At 41.4% G+C, this 16,519-nt stretch overlaps 1 protein-coding gene across 1 annotated transcript in view; it reads left to right on the top strand.

Moving 5' to 3' along the window:
* Positions 1-2,651: 2,651 nt before the first annotated feature.
* nlgn2b (neuroligin 2b) overlaps positions 2,652-16,519 on the top strand; it is a 101,511-nt gene continuing 87,643 nt past the window's right edge. The window contains exon 1 of the mRNA XM_049592222.1: positions 2,652-3,529. The gene's annotated coding sequence lies outside the window, so the exon portion shown is untranslated. The remainder of the gene's footprint in view (positions 3,530-16,519) is intronic.

The following is a 16,519-nucleotide window of genomic DNA, read 5'->3' as shown; positions in this document are numbered from 1 at the left end:
GACGTCACACCAATCTGCCTGTGGATCTCAAGCTCCATGTTCCCCTCTGTGGTGAGCAAGACCCCTGAGCTCCCACCATTTTCCATCAGGGTTACCATGGTCACAGTCCAATCAAACTAACATTGATTTTGTTAAGTTTAAAGCAATAAATTGGAATTCTGCTAGAATCAATATTGGTTTATTTACAGTGGATTAAATTATGCTAGCTGTAATGTAAATTAAATGTATGCTAGCTAACTAATGTCCTATAAAGGAATTGAACAAAATATTGCAAGAAGATAACCAAAAGACTGGATGGACGCAACGCAAATGACGCAAAATATGCAAATTAAGCTGCATGAATGAAGCGAGTAGCGCAATTTCACATCATATGCTTATTTGCGAGAGTTGAAAGACCTGAACTTCAGCAACCAATTCGTGCCATAATAACCAATCAGAATTGAGATCCTCTGGGGAAGTATGATGCTGAGGATGTACTGGTGGAAGTTCAGACATTGATTCAGCAATTTCACAAATGTATGACATGAGGTAAACATGCATATGAAGTGAGTCAACACAAAATATTGTAGCATTCAAACCCGTGTGAGTAACCCGACTTGAAAATTCACATAGCCTTTGGTCTGAACACAACATAAAGCAATGAAACGCATTACAAAAATATCAATTACCAATTTATTGAAATGACTACATGGCAAAGAGACTCTTTATAGAATGCTTCAGGGATGATGTGTTTCTGTAGGCCAATGCGAAAGTTAGCGCTGCCCTGGTTCCCTCATCAAAAGCCAATGAGAATTTTTCTATTAAATTTTGGATTATTGCCGAAAATAAGCTCTGTGGCAAACAAATCTTTATGATACTTCAGAAATGAACACCACTTTTATGATTTTTGAAACCCAATGCAGTCGCCAGAAGTAAAAAGCTAACGTTAGGCTATAAACGAACTACACCACGGTCACATAACTTAACATGCCTACCACAACAAGACTGTAAAGCGTGATGATGTTCTGTAGTCTCAAGTTGCCACTTGTACGCAACTGCCTTCTTTAGGACACATTAAAGCTTCAAAAATCATGAGTGAGGTTACTGATGTGTTTTATGTTGAGCAAAACATGAAAGTCTCTTCAGCTTGTGTTAATCACAAACCTTATTTCAGGCATCTAAACAAAAACCCATTAAAAAAACTCATAGACTTCATGATGAAGAAATGTGAAATGCAAAAATGCTACCTTATTTCTGGGATTAATGACTTATTACTGTAGCACTCTATTAGCCTAATTCCCTCTATACATTTGGACAGCACTTCAAAATGGGAAACTCACTAGTGGACTATATCTCGAGTAGGGAAAGATTTCAGACTCAGCCATTGATGGTATCTACCCACAACAGTCGAGCAAGGGCTTCTCCAGCGGCAAGGCACCACTACTTGGACAAACCACACCATGATAGTGGAACCAGTAGTAATACTGTAAAGTTTCAACTAATAGCCTGGGCTATTGTTTGCTTGAATCACTGAAATTAACAAGCCTATATATGGGACAGGCATCAGATCAGGAAATACAATCAAACTGTTTATATAAACCAATGTGGCTATTACTTGTCTAAAAATTAGGCTTCAGATGATATATTTATTCTGAATCACTCATTTGATCTAATTCAGACTGATAGGGCATCAGAGAAAGAGTGAGTTATGTCACTTGAGGATTACGGCACCAGACATACCAACACAACACTTTACCCTGTTAAACAATACCTACAACTTGGATTCATTTTTATGAAAAATCTTTTTGATTCTTTTGATCTGAGGACCCTTACGAACTAAAGAAATATGAATAACTCACAGGATAATCGTGGTAGTGCTTGGCAACCAGACCAGGCGTCTAATTGAGACGGTGTTAATTTGTCAAAATGTGTAGCCACACCAGGCTACTAAAAGGGACTGGGTGTTTAATTGAAGTTTTACGGTAATACTGGCAATTTGTCAGTTTAGGTAAGTTTGATGATTACATTTTGAACACATCTGAATATTAGAGTGGATCCCCAATATATCACTGCCTCAGTTAGATGGACAGAACTCAAAATGATGATGTTGCTTCATGTCTGCGAAATGTGTAAATAATGGACAGCTGTTTGATTGTATGTCAGTGCTGCGTGTACAGCTTGTTTTTGCTGCCCCCAAGTGGCCAAATCAGTTAATGCAGGTTTAAGTGAAAGTGTAACTACACTGTAGAACACTGTCTCCGTTTTCCCCCCTAAAATGTATCACCAAATTCCTTTCCAGGAACAGTCTTGTATATTCACAGTTAAATGCCATACTTTAAAGGAAATCCGTGGGAAATATGGGACTTGTAAATAGACATTTTACATGCAGTATATAGAAATATATATCATAAATGGCTATTCTATCATTGGTGGTAGTATTTGGATCTTTAAACATTATTATTTCACTATAGAAAAAAAAACAATCTGACGTCAGCCATGGTGCAGATCCTCATCTAAAAACAATCAAAGCAAATCGCTGTGTTTCAAATGCAGTTTTGTTTTCTCTCACATGACGATTTCAGCAGAGCGAGCGCCTGTTCATTGAATTATGCGTCGCACCTCCTCGTCATGACAACTAGCAGTGAGATTGAAATATTGCAAGTGGTGTCCTGTGAGCGAGAGAGGCGACGGAACCGCACTGAGAGAGAGACAGAGAGAGGGAGAGTGACTGTTGAAGCTGTGGGATCCTCTTCAGTGCAGACATCGGGCTGCAAAATTATATCACTGCATCCTAATATTTAAAGCACTTGTGGTGCCATTCTAAAAGCATGAAGGCTAAACGGAAGATCCCTGCGCTGTGTCTCAGTCTGAGGCTGTGTTTTCTGTGAAGAGCATCAGAAACCAAGTGAAACCAAGAGAGAGAGCACCACGCAAGCGCGTAAAGAAGAGATTGGACACCTGATTTTTTTTCTGTGTGTGGGGTGTCTTTAGAGCGCTATTTCACATTTTAAGGCAAAACAATCGGTGTTTTGAAGGCCCTCGCGGTGCCGCGGGGCAGATACCGTGGATTATTATCAGCATGGACAAATGGGGAAAAGAGGACAGATCACTGCGTTGACTTTTGAGGCAACGCGCAGAGTCTTGATGCTATAGCGTTACGCATTTATTTTACTGTGAGCGCTTTTTTTTTTCTCCCCCCTCCTGTTTGAATCACACTCGCTGCTGCATCTCAACATTATAAAAGTCAAATATCTGTGGATAAGGAACAGAGCAGGGTGTTGTCAGAGAGGGATGAGAGGAGGAGGGGGCAGTATGAGGTGTGCTTTTTTTGGAAAAGCCGGAGAAAGACGGACACCGAGAAGGTGTACTGATGTGCGAAAGCCTGCGACGCGTTACCCTCCTGAGAAATAATTGCGATCAGGGAAGAAATGGCCTAGTTAAAACATCATCGACACGCCGGCAGAGGATAGAAAAGAAGAATCGTGTTTAGATGGACGGGCCATCATCATCGTCATCATCATAATTCCAGTGCTCGCATCGAGTCTTTTAGGTAAGCCATATGTCCACCGCTACCTCCTAAACGTGACTGGAGATTTTTTCTGTCTATCATGGGTTTTATGTGTGCGCAATCTGTACGCTTTGGTGACTTCGCACATTGCGCACGTTATCCATCTTGACGCACTGTCACAATTGGGGAATGAGATTTCAATGTAAATCCTCATGCCACTTTGTTGCTATAGCACATATTTTCTTCCTTTTCAGCGGGAGCCTTCGATTGGCCTTGCCTGTTGATAAGCTGTCACATCTTAACATGATCAGTCCACTTTGTGCCTTCCACATCAGCATTGTGTCGTTTTAACCCTGCTGCTAACAAGATGATATTCATGTGATTTAATTGGAATCAACTCATCATGTAGACAATCAGCCTACATGGGCTGTCAATCAGCCCGGCTGCTCTCCTCTGTTGGGCTCCAGCAGTGTCCTATAGATGATTGTGATAATGCTTTTATTCCATTTATTGATGTCTGTGTTACGGCTTAATTAGACACACATGCTGCTGTGCTGCAATAATCTCAACCAATGTGTGTGACAGGCCTTGAACTCAGAAGATGTCCTCTCTCATGAACAAACCCACAACACACTCCGAAACACACACACAGTATGCACTCACACAGACACACTAAAGCCTGTACCCTAGAAGATGCAGATAGGATTGTGAATTAAATGCACACACTCTGATGATCCAGGGAAAGGCTCCATTAATATTCAGTGGTGGTTGGGCAGTGCTCAGTTAATGGCAGACAACAGGACCTCTGTTCTGACAGGTCATGGATGAGAAATGGTATATTTTCATTTTTAGGGAATAAATGTGTTTTTTTCCACTGATTCGGTGCCTCTAGCTATAGAGGAGTGACATTTAAAATCCATCAGAAAACCAATAAAGGGATTTTGTAGCTTTTTTAGCTGAATTTGGTATTACACTTGTTCATGTACTGTTGGAATAGCTGTGATTGCTTTCTTAAGCCTGCGTCATGTCAACCTGGTTACTGGCATTTGGACGCTTACTCAGATAGAACAGAACATGGCTGAAGATTTTGAGGACTTGCATGGGCTTCACATATGTCATACATTTGCCTCATTGAGTGCATTTTTAATTTAAATGTTGTCAATTACTTTTAAGAGAGAAGTACATGGTGTATAGTTCACAGATTTGGCAGACATGTAGGCCTACCCAGGATCCCAAAATTGTCTCTTGAGAAACATTTAAAACCTGTATTCCTTCCAAACTTTGATTATCTATTTCTGTAATGGATCCATTTTGTCTCTACTTATTCTCTCAGCAAGTGGACCTGGAAGATTTGGTGGCAAATTAGGGTGATCCTTTGCTGTACTGAAGGATGAAGTGCAGTGACATCATACACTTACTGTAATCAACCTCCAAAAAAGTTTCTATAAATGTAACTTTTAAACCTGCCAGTGGTTTTTTTAATGTCTAAAAAGAAATACTGTGATGGCTGTTGTACCATTTCCAGATTACTGTATCCAATAAACTACTGTAAAGGGCCAATAGATCTGATATAATAGTGAGCACAATGTTGTTTGGTTTCCAGAAAGACATTAGAGAGGACAAATGGAGGCAAAAAGAAAGAATAGTGGCTTAATGGATTGAATGACAAACTGAAGTGGAGATGTACAATTCAAAGTAAAACATGTTTGGTGTGTATGTAAATGATGTATGTTTAGGTGAGCAAGGTGAAGTGTCGGAGAGTCGTTCAATGGGATATTGTTTCTTATACAAACAGGATCAAAAACATTTTTTGAAGGAGGAAGGTTGATGTCAAGTTGTTTTATATACAGTAGCTGTAAAGCTGTATTTATAAAGACAGAGAGGCCTTGTCAAACATCTGTGTCTGTTTCCCTGACCACAGCCCAGCATTTGAGAAGGAGAGTCAGATCACTTTACCTTGGCATTGTTTTAACTTTTAGGTTATTGTAATTCTTGGTTAATTCTATTTTGGGCAAAGCTTTTGAATTGATTACCTCATCAAGTCAAATAACTAATTAAAACCAAACATTTGAACATATACAAGCCAATCGCCAGAAAAAATGTTGGCATTGTATGTTTCTGCAAACCACAGATACATTTCATTTGTACATTATTTTGTAGCAGATATATTGAAGCTTGTAACAATGCTGTGACTGATGTGTATTTAGGTTTAGGCACCAAATCTACATGGTTATGTTTAGATAAACTTCATATTTGGGCTTTAAAAAAATGTGTGATGGCTCACCTTTGATGTTTGTTAGTCTCAAACAGTGGTCTACAGTGGGCAGGACTATTGCCTAGGTGTCACACTATGTACCATCCCCTTCACCTCCTGATGACATAGTCAGCTCATACACTACTGTGATATGATAAACTTAGAAAAGACAAAAATACAGAAAAATGCAATGCCAACATGTTCCTCTGATTACTATGCAGACATATATCAGCGTGATAAGACAGAAAATGACAGATTCCATATTTGGGAAACATTTATTTGAAGTGTACTTTGATTTTTTTAGATTAGTCCATGTCACATCTGCTGACATTGCGAGGTTTATTGCCTATAGAGCAGCCAGCCACCAAGAGCATGATCAAGATCTTTTGGTATCACTTTTGGGGAGCTGTCATGTCGTCCATCTTCCTCATAAAGAGTTTGGTATGTGACATGTCAAATTTTCATCCGCATCATCTCTTTTAGCTGCGAGCTGATGGCTCAGTGCATGGCTGTGGATTGAAGTGCACTCAAAACAATGCATGGGTAATATGTAGAACATGAATTTGGCAGTTGGTGAAATAGCCCATTAGTCTGCTCTCTGATGCTGCAGTGCTGTGCGGATTAATTCAATTTTTTCATTTAAATAACAAAATTTGCTGTTCCACTCGTCACCGAGCCCTGCTATGCCACAGTAGACTTAATGTATGTAGCAGGCCACTGGTGTTGCTTGCACCAAAGCAGCCATAGGTGTAATGTTAGTGCAGGTGTGTGTTTACCTGGGGAATGATTTACTTGTAGCACCACCTACGCGCGGGAACTGATGTCACTTCCGGTTAGAAAGTAAACAGTTGTGAGCACCTGAAACTGTCCGTGCATTACTTGTTAGATTAAGCCTAACTACACACGCAGTATTAATAAGACATGGTGTCAGAATTCCTCCGGGAAGGCGAACGGCTGGACTACTGATCGGTTCGTGGTTGCTGGAGAGAACTCATGCTGCGTGCCCGACTCAGCGCCTATGGTACTGGCTAAGCTAACAAGCTAGCGGAAGCTAGTTCGCGTCCCTCATCCAGTGCTATAGAGCGCTTCCAGGTTGCACCGCCGCCAAAATTCGACTTCACAAAGCCGGAAGAATGGCTGAAGTGGTTTTGCTTTGAACGGTTTCGAATAGCATTGGGGCTCAAGCTACAGCCGAATGACAACCAAGTGAACACGCTAATTTATACGATGGGAGACGAAGCGGAGGATGTGCTCACTTCACTGAACCTGTCAGATGAGGAGGCGAGTGAGTACGATGCTTTGAAAGCCAAATTGGATGCACACTTTGTAGTGAGAAGAAATGTCATTTTCAAACGTGCAAAGTTTAACTAAAGGCAGCAAGAAATGGGAGAGACCGCAGGCGGATTCATCACAGCATTATATGCCTTGGCAGAACATTGCGGCTACGGCGCGTTACACAGCGAAATGATACGGGACCGACTTGTTGTTGGAATCAGAGATAAAAGACTCTCGGAGCAGCTTCAAATGGATCCGGAGTTAACTTTGGAGAAAGCTGTCACACATATTCGCCAGAGTGAGCTTGTGAAAAAACAGCAAGACCTCCTTAAAAACAACTTCAAGTCGGAAAATCCCTGTAATGTGGACAGTGTTAAAGCAAGTGTGCAGCCGTTCAAGCCAATTAAAGCCATGCAACGGAGACACCCGCCTAAGGGACAAAACGTGAAACGTGACAATGACATTCAACAGTGCAACAGGTGTGGTAAAACACCCTCTCACAGCAAGAATCAGTGCCTGGCCAGGGAGGTACTCTGCAATATATGCAAACAAAAGGGTCACCATACTAGAGTGTGCCGGTCTGGTGCAGTTGGTGAAATCCACGTCGCAGGTGCCGATGGTGCCGATGAGGGCGACGTTGCATTTCTGGGCACGGTTACCTCGGAAGAGACAGATGATGCTTGGATTGCCACGGTAAGAGTGATTGACCTTGACTGCCTGCTCAAAATAGATACAGGGGCAGATGTCACTGTGCTGCCAGACAGTGTGTACCACTCCTTGACACAGAGACCCCAGTTGCAACCCACAAAGCTAAAACTGTTTGGTGCAGGGATGTCTCCTCTTGTAGTAAAGGGGAAATTTACAGCTAACCTGAGTACAGCTAAGAAAACGACAGTTCAGTCAGTGTATGTAATGGCAGATGTGATACAGGGGCTGCTTAGCCGTCAGGCAAGTGTCGCTCTGGGATTGGTGGCAAGAGTTGAGACAGTGTCGTTTGCCTCAGTGGAATCTGTGAAGCAACAATTTCCAAAACTGTTCAGTGGCCTAGGTAGGTTAGAGGGGGAGTACAAAATTGAGCTTAAAGCTGACGCCAAGCCCTTTGCCCTGTCAACCCCCCGACGTGTTCCACTTCCCCTGCCACCAATAGTAAAAAAAAGATTTGGCCCGCATGGAGGAGCTCGGAGTCATTTCCAAGGTGGAACAGCCTATAGACTGGTGCGCGGGGATGGTCCCAGTACCAAAACAAAATGGAGAAGAGGTTCGCATATGTGTGGACCTTACAAAACTAAACAACTCTGTCAAAAGAGAGCACCACATGCTGCCATCAGTGGAACACAGCCTTGGACAACTAGAAGGAGCCAAGATATTCTCAAAGCTTGATGCCAACTCAGGCTTTTGGCAAATCCCGCTGTCAAAGGAGTCAGCTCTTCTCACAACGTTCATTACACCGTTTGGATGATATTGCTCCAACATACTTTGTTTTGTCATCTCTCAGCACCAGAGCACTTTCAAAAATGGATGTCTCAGCTCCTAGTGGGTCTGGATGGAGTAGTTTGTCAGATGGACGACATCCTGCGTTATGCAGAGACACAGGCTCAGCATGATGTACAACTGGTGGCTGTACTGGAGCGGCTGGTACGGGCTGGTGTGACATTAAAGCGGGAGAAGTGTGAATTCTCCAAGACCTCCATCAAGTTTCTGGATCAAATCATTAACAGGACAGGGGTGAAAGCAGACCCGGAGAAGGTGAGGGCTGTGAGCAACATGGATCAGCCGACGGATGTGAGTGGGGTGAGACGGTTCTTGGGAATGGTCAACCATTTGGGAAAATACCTCCCCCACCTGGCAGAGAAACCACAGCCACTGAGAGAGCTGCTGAGTAAGAAGAACATGTGGTGTTGGGGTGCCGCACAACAAACGGCTTGTGACAGGATTAAGAAAGAGCTGAGCCAACCACCAAATTTGGCACTTTATAACCCCAAAGCACAGACATCAGTCTCAGCTGATGCATCCTCCTACGGAATGGGAGCAGTGATGCTCCAGAGACGAGAGGGGGGCACAATAAAACCTGTTGCCTTCGCCTCAAGAGCACTGACCCCCACGGAACAACGGTATGCACAAATAGAAAAATAGGCGTTAGCCATAACCTGTGCATGTGAGAGGTTTTAAGACTTTCTTATTGGCATGGAGTTACATGTGGAAACTGATCACAAACCTCTAGTGCCACTTTTGGGGTCAAAGAACCTGGATGAGCTGCCGCCATGGGTGCAAAGACTGAAAATGAGACTGATGAGGTACTCTTTCTCCATATCACACGTTCCAGGCAAAAACATAGTGACTGCTGACGTGCTGTCCAGAGCACCGGAAAGAGCCACGGGTGACAAGAGTCTGGAAAAGGAGATTGATTTATATGCACATCAAGTGATGTCTTGTCTTCCAGCAACAGAGCAAAGACCGCAACAAATCAGGGAACATCAGGACAATGATGGTGTACTGAAACAGGTGAAACAGTACTGCCTGCATGGCTGGCCTGGACAACACACTATATCAGGACAATGCTCTCCTTACCATCAGCATGCTGGTGACCTCACTGTGGACAGTGGCCTCCTGTTGAAAGGTACATGCATAGTGATTCCAAAATCACTAGAAAGACGTTTTGGAACGACTACACACAGGTCACCAGGGCATCGCGAAATCCAAAGAAAGAGCAAAGCAGTCTGTATGGTGGCCAGGCCTGAGCACACAACTGCAACAGCTGGTGGAGGACTGTGAAATCTGTGCTGAAGAGAGACAGAACCACAGAGAAACACACCAACTGAGTTTCCAATGAGACCATGGGAGTTAGTGGGTACAGATCTTTTCGACTGGAGTCAAAGCCAGTACTTGGTTGTAGTTGATTATTTTTCCAGATACATAAAAAGAGGCAAACCCCGGAGATCTTGCCTCCAGAAGAAGAGCGGAAAAGCCCTGGTTTCCGGTGCTAGGCTATTTGTAGTCCGCGTGATATTGACCAATCACGTTTGAGCCGGCTGCAGTTGTTGCCAGGTTAAACGTTCCGTGCGTGAACTAACGAGGCGGAACATAATTGGCGTCACTGAAAAATCTGTTAGTGCAGCTGTGTGTTTACCTGGGGAATGATTTACCTGTAGTACTGCCTACGTGCGGGAACTGATGTCACTTCAGGTTAGAAAGTAAACAGTTGTGAGCACCTGAAACTGTCTTTGCATTACTTGTTAGATTAAGCCTAACTACACACACAGTATTAACAAGACTATAGGATGCGCTTTATAAAATGTGGGTGGTAAGAGACGGTAACCTGATGTGTCATTTGTTTCTTCCATTTCAGTGTGGCCCTCTGAGTAGAAAGAAAAGTATGATTAATGGGTGTTTTTATTGGGCTTAAGTCCTATAATCTGCACAGAAAGATGCATGGAAAAAACTGATTTATCAAAGGCAGCTATGGTTTTATTGTAATTTATTCCAGTTATGCCAACATGTTTTACCTCAGCTTGTTTATGTCTCTATTTTTGCTTAATCTTTGTGGTTTTACATTTTAAATGTAATTTTTTGAGTACTGTAGATACCACTGTCTCAGTCTGTACAAAATATCCTACCACCAGAGAATCTTAAAAAAAAAAAGAAAAAAAAAAGGCTGTGTCCAAGTGTATGTCCTCATTAACATCTCTTACCAAAAACACTGTAAGCTGTACAGTTTCATTAAGTGGCCATCACATCAAGAGGCTGCATTGAAAAAAAAAAATTAAGAGATGAGTGGTCACACACATTCACACTTTGAAAAGTGCAAAAATATTATGTATTCTCTTATAATTATATATTCTCATATAACACAGTTGCACTCAAAGTACCTTTGCCATATGATTTTAATGTAAGAACAGCAGATCCAGGCTGTGACTCAGAAAGGAGGTTGGAGAGATTTTCTTTGCAGGTATCACTGGTAGAGTCAGTGTGGTATTTTAAACCAGCAGATCATTTGGTGTAGTAGTGATCCAGTGGCGATGTCCACTTTATGGCTAAACATTTAAATTGTTTAACATTGGAATGGAAATCTAAGTGATAATTTGATGGGTATGGGAGCAGGGGTTAGGTATTTAAACTGAGGGCCCATTATTAAATAATTTATAGTGATTGCTGTTTATAAAATAGTAATGCCATTGTATCAATTTGTCATCATGCTTCCATACCATCTTTTGCTGGTGTTGCATCTGAGGTTCCCCCTCTCATTTTTGTTTTTCATGTCAAAACACTATGAACTGTGGGTCAGTCCCTGAATGAGAGTCTGCAGGAGTGTGCTCTCAAAAAAAAGTGTGTTTCAAGAGCCCAAGAAGTCCACAGGAGAGCCCTCTTGTTCTTGCCACTTTTTTTTTTTTTTTTTTTTTTTAAAGTTTGGGACTACCCTGAGTTCTCAGATATGTATCAAGAACATTGTTCAAAATCTGAAATGTCTGTTGGACTGAAAGTTTGGACATTGGACAGAAAGCCGCACATATATAGTTTAGCACAGAAAAAGACACATTAACATGGGACATCAGGTGTGACTTTTTTTCTTTTTTTAATTTGTGCAGTTATGACGAAGCTGAAGCCCCAAACAGCATGAAAATTCAGCACATACAAATATTTGACCAGCTTCAGCCCAATCTGCAGAATAAATATTGCCATTGTATGTTTTTGCAAACCACATAAATGTTACATATGCACATTATTTTGTTGTGAATACGTTTAAACTTTATCTTCCTTTACGTTTCAACCACACTGTGGTTCAAGTGCGGTTAGGTTTAGGCACAAAAACCTTTGTCATGGTAAAAGATTAGGTATTGACTTAAAATACCCAGTTTTGGTGACACAGTCCCACAGCAATGTCTCGTTAAATAATAACCACTTTTTGTGGCGCTATCCCAGCTAGAAACCCAGCAATGTCTCAGTAAAAAAAACCAAATGCTTTTCATGGCACTATCCCGGCTGGAAACGCAGCAATATCTTAGTAAAAAACAACTGCTTTTAGTGGCACTATGCCAGCTGGAAACACAGTGATGTCTCGTAAAAAACACACACTTTTCATGCTGCTATCCTGGCTGGAAATGCAGGGATGTCTCAATAACAAACAACCACTTTTTGTTGGACTATCCCAGCTAGAGACCTAGCAATGCCTCAGTAAAAAACAACCACTTTTCATGGCACAGTCCCAGCTGGAAACACAGTGATGACATGCTAAGGAACAACTGGTTTTGTTGCTTGTCGGTCTTGAACACTGGTCTGTGTAAGTCTTACCTACTGCAGGTGTCACACCTTCCACCATCCCCTCAACCCTCAACCTCCCAATGACATATTCAGCTATACTACATCACTTAAGAAATGTTGGTACGCACACAAGTACAAATATGTATCCATGGTTTGACGAAACTTACAATGCCAACATTTTCATCTGGAGACTGGGCTGCCAGCTTGGAGGCATGGCAGCTGCTACTGTCCATACATCCTCTTGTCATATGACAGGCCTAGTTTCTCACCAAGCTACAGCATCTTTCAATGAAACTGCATTCAGGGTTAATGGTGAAGCAACTGTAATGGAAGCTTAGAGATTTTAATTTCAGTGTGAAGATGTCTAGTCAAAGAATAGGGGGGTTAAAATGACCCAGCTCAATGTCACGTCACGGCTAAGGAAGAGAAAAACAGGAGAATAGCTTGACCTGACCCATTATCAGTGAGCAAAGTAAAGCTGGAGAAAAGGCTGTGCAAATGCCATGGTAACCATCTTGTGTAACCTTCTTTGAACAATATCACATAACAGTCATCCATGAGATAAGCCCGGATAAGTGCCGTCTTGTCTTGCAAAATCTGGAAAGAATATCACACCAAGCTCCATCAAAATATCTGGTAATTTAATGTCTTTTATTAGCAGCAGAGACGCAAGCCCATTAAAAGTGTACATGTGCCCTTTCCTGAACTGCAAAGTTTCACTGTTCAATTCATCAAATATGATCCATTAAGCAGCTGTAACTCTTAGTTCTCTGATATGTTAGTGATACACAAGCTTGAGCTGGCATTCAAATACGGCATGCACTCTTTAAAAAAGAAATGTCTTTCAAGCAGTGGTCGTTTATCACTGAACTATACTGATCATAATTCACCTTGCTTATGACACAGCACACACATTAAGCAGCTGGTGCTCTTTAGAAAGGTGTGGGCAGTGTTGACATGAATTGGACAGATGTGCAGTTTGAAATGTAGCCTATATGATGTATTGGAGAGGCAGCCCATTTATTATTAATTAAATGTCATAGTTTCTACAGCTTCAGATGGGAATATAATAGCCGGTTAATGTTGCAGTATGAAGTTAGCTAATGCTAGTTTCATTGGCTTTGGATACAGTGAGGAACTTTAAAGCCTAATGAGATGTGGTGCTAAAGGAAATGTTAATAACCATGCCCCCACCTACTTTCGAGCCCTAGTGCAGAAGTGAAGTGGAAAAAAACACCAGAGTATTTCCTTCCTCTCTGGTGCTCGGCAGTGTACCCAATTCCTCGTGGAAACCCATTGTAGCTACTGTGATATGAAGTTGAAGACATAATTAAAGACAAAAAATGAGTGAAGATTGACGTACATTCATTGAAGACAAAAACAGAGAGGGTGTGTGGTGTAGTCACTGATTCTCTGAATTTTCTCAGTCATTATCAACATAAATCAAAAGGCATCATTGCTTGGGAGTAGGATGTTAGACAACATAATCCACAGACGTTTTAGGACAAAATCAACAAATCTCTCAATGACACCGGGGCCTGAAAGAGATTTTCAAATACTACCTAACATTGGAAAATGGTGGGTATTTTATGGTCTATTAATGTTTTTGGGTTTTTTTTGTTTTTTTTAATCTTGTTCCATTCCAGCAGAAAGGTGCCAAGACAGGCTGCAAATTTTACTGGTGTGGGGACTGATTCTTTTCACAGTATCTGTTCCTTCAAGCTGACACACGAGAATGTATTGAACCGCTTGAACCTTTCGAGTTTTGATACATTTTTGCAAAATCTGGTGTTAGTTTCTCCATGACACTCATATTACCTGCACATTTGACCACTAGTGCTGCCCCACACAACTTCTTTTCAATGCACTGCAAGTTTACATTAATTAAGATGAAATACTCATTTTATTGCATTCATATGTAGGGAGGCTATAAGCTCAGTACAATGTTACAGAAATGTCACTGACCTACGATTTGTCATACTTTTAGAGACAAGGAGCAGGCGTCCCACATACGTCAGCAGCCTTGTGCTGCATTCATGTGGTGTCATAATAAACTGAAAAATGAGTTCCCAATTATATTTCATGGCTCACCTGATCCGTTTCCTTTGCTCTTCCTTAGCAATTTATTGTTTAAAGCGCTGTGAGCAATAAAATACAACATATCATCGTAGTAATGACCATGTTGTTTCCACATTACTACTTAAAGCTCATGAACACATTGAAGCCAGAAGAACAACCATCTGAGGAGCATGTGAATGCACCATGGCCTTGGCTGGTGAAAGTCTCAACTCAAGTCTAATTTAATCAGTCCTCCCTCATTCATTCGGTGCTGTTGCTGCACTGTTATTAACAGCAAGTGGGAAAAGTTGGCAATTTATGGGCACTCAGATGTTAGACAGGCTGGCCTGGTACTACCAGACACTCAAAAGAGTCTTTCACAAAGATTCATTCGTTCATTTTCACCAATCACTCGCAGCTGATTACAGTCACAGTATGTAATGACAGAATTACACCATGTTGTCCAAAGTAGAGAAATCACCCTGAGAACCACAGGCAGCTCTTTATAGACCAGTTTTTAGTGGAAACAGTGCACCAGTAGGTTATTTTAAGGCTTCCAACAGACATGGTTAGTGGACAGTAATAAAAGGCACATCATTGTGTAGAAAATGAGATATTAAACAGGAAAAAATATCAACAGCAAGCTTTGACACATCACTGCAAAAGGCAACACCACAAAGTGATGCAAAACGCATTTTAATATAAAAATTACAACCTTTTCTGTTGTTGTTTTTATTTAATTAAAATATTTGGTGTTCCAAATTAAACTATGTACTGTACTTGACCTTTAATTAACCAAGCGTCAAAGTAGCTGCTCTGTTGAAGCCCTGTGCAAAAAAACAGGCATCCCACAAGGGTTTTCGCCTCAAATGGTGAACAACAGACATTTTATGTGTTGTGGCTACTGTCTGGGTGAACTGTGATGTGTGATTACATCAGCTGGTTCAATCCTGTAATTTCTGTTGATCTGAGTATAGTTAATGTCACACGGTGTGGAAATTGATGTTAGCGTATGAACGATTGTTGGTTTGTTAACAGTTTCAAATCAGAAGGTCAGTGGTTCATACCTTATATCTTGTAGATGTCAAAAGTTCTGATGACTCAAGGTCCCCGCCATAGTCTTCTGAATAGACCATCATTGTCAGCTTTATTCAAATAAACTGAGCTCCATGTCCTTCCACTCCTAAACTGTGGAAATAGCAGGGTTCATGTGCTCTAAAAAGGCCAAGACCATTAGTTTGAAGGCAATAAATCTTAATGTTAGTGGAGCTAAATAAAACTTAGGTGCAGAGCCAAATTGAAACTGGTTTACCTGGACAGTAGGGAGGACACTTGGTCCCATACCATCTTAAAGATAAAAAAGACATTTTTCCTAAACCTTCAAACTGGCTGTATATCCTATGACCTATTGAACAAAATCAATTTCTTTTTGCACATTAAATTAGAATTCAACATGAAAAGTGTTATATGTTATTATATCAGGGAGGCAGCATGAGAATTGTGCTGTAGTGGCACTGCATAAAATATGAAATTTCAGAAATTATTTTCAGCATTGTTGAACAAGACAGACCAAGGCGGGTTACTACAATAGAATAAAAAAAAAATGAATGAAAAAAAAAATCAGTTTTCTTCAGAAAATCTGATTTTCAGACCTAATGGTGACAAAGTGAATTGTTTTGGAAATGGTGGGGGCCGGGAGTCTTTTTTTGGTATAGCATGTATAGCCAGCCAGCCAACTGGGGAGGAGCCACCAACAGGTTAGGGGGTTACACTGACCAGACAGATGTCCTTAAACTACAGGCACCTCTTGCTCCCTTATGCACTAGTGCCACATTAAATGTAGACTGAAGGCCTGATCAAACCAGGAAGGGGTAGAGCGTAATTCATCTGTGCATCTTTGTGTGCCTGTAGAAGCTTGGTGACAGGGACTACACTCACTGGCTTACTTGGTAAACTGCTGTAGCCAGCAAGTTAACCACCAACACGCTGTCACAATAATTCTGAGAGCCTCTTTTCATTTTCCCTGTGCTGGGCTGTTTACTCATGAATAATGGCTTTTGCTTGAATACAGTGTAAAATCTTTATTGGATTTTTGTTGTGCCTGCTGTATTTAGAAATGAGGTTGCTCCGACCAAGATTCTTGGGGCTGATCAGCGATCGCTGGAGGCAGTATTGGCTGATACCGATCA

Source organism: Epinephelus fuscoguttatus, linkage group LG12 (assembly GCF_011397635.1).
Source record: "Epinephelus fuscoguttatus linkage group LG12, E.fuscoguttatus.final_Chr_v1".
NCBI classification, from domain to species: Eukaryota; Metazoa; Chordata; class Actinopteri; order Perciformes; family Serranidae; genus Epinephelus; species Epinephelus fuscoguttatus.
The sequence above is the reverse complement of the archived record's forward strand: the minus strand, read 5'-3'. Positions and strand labels throughout refer to the sequence as shown.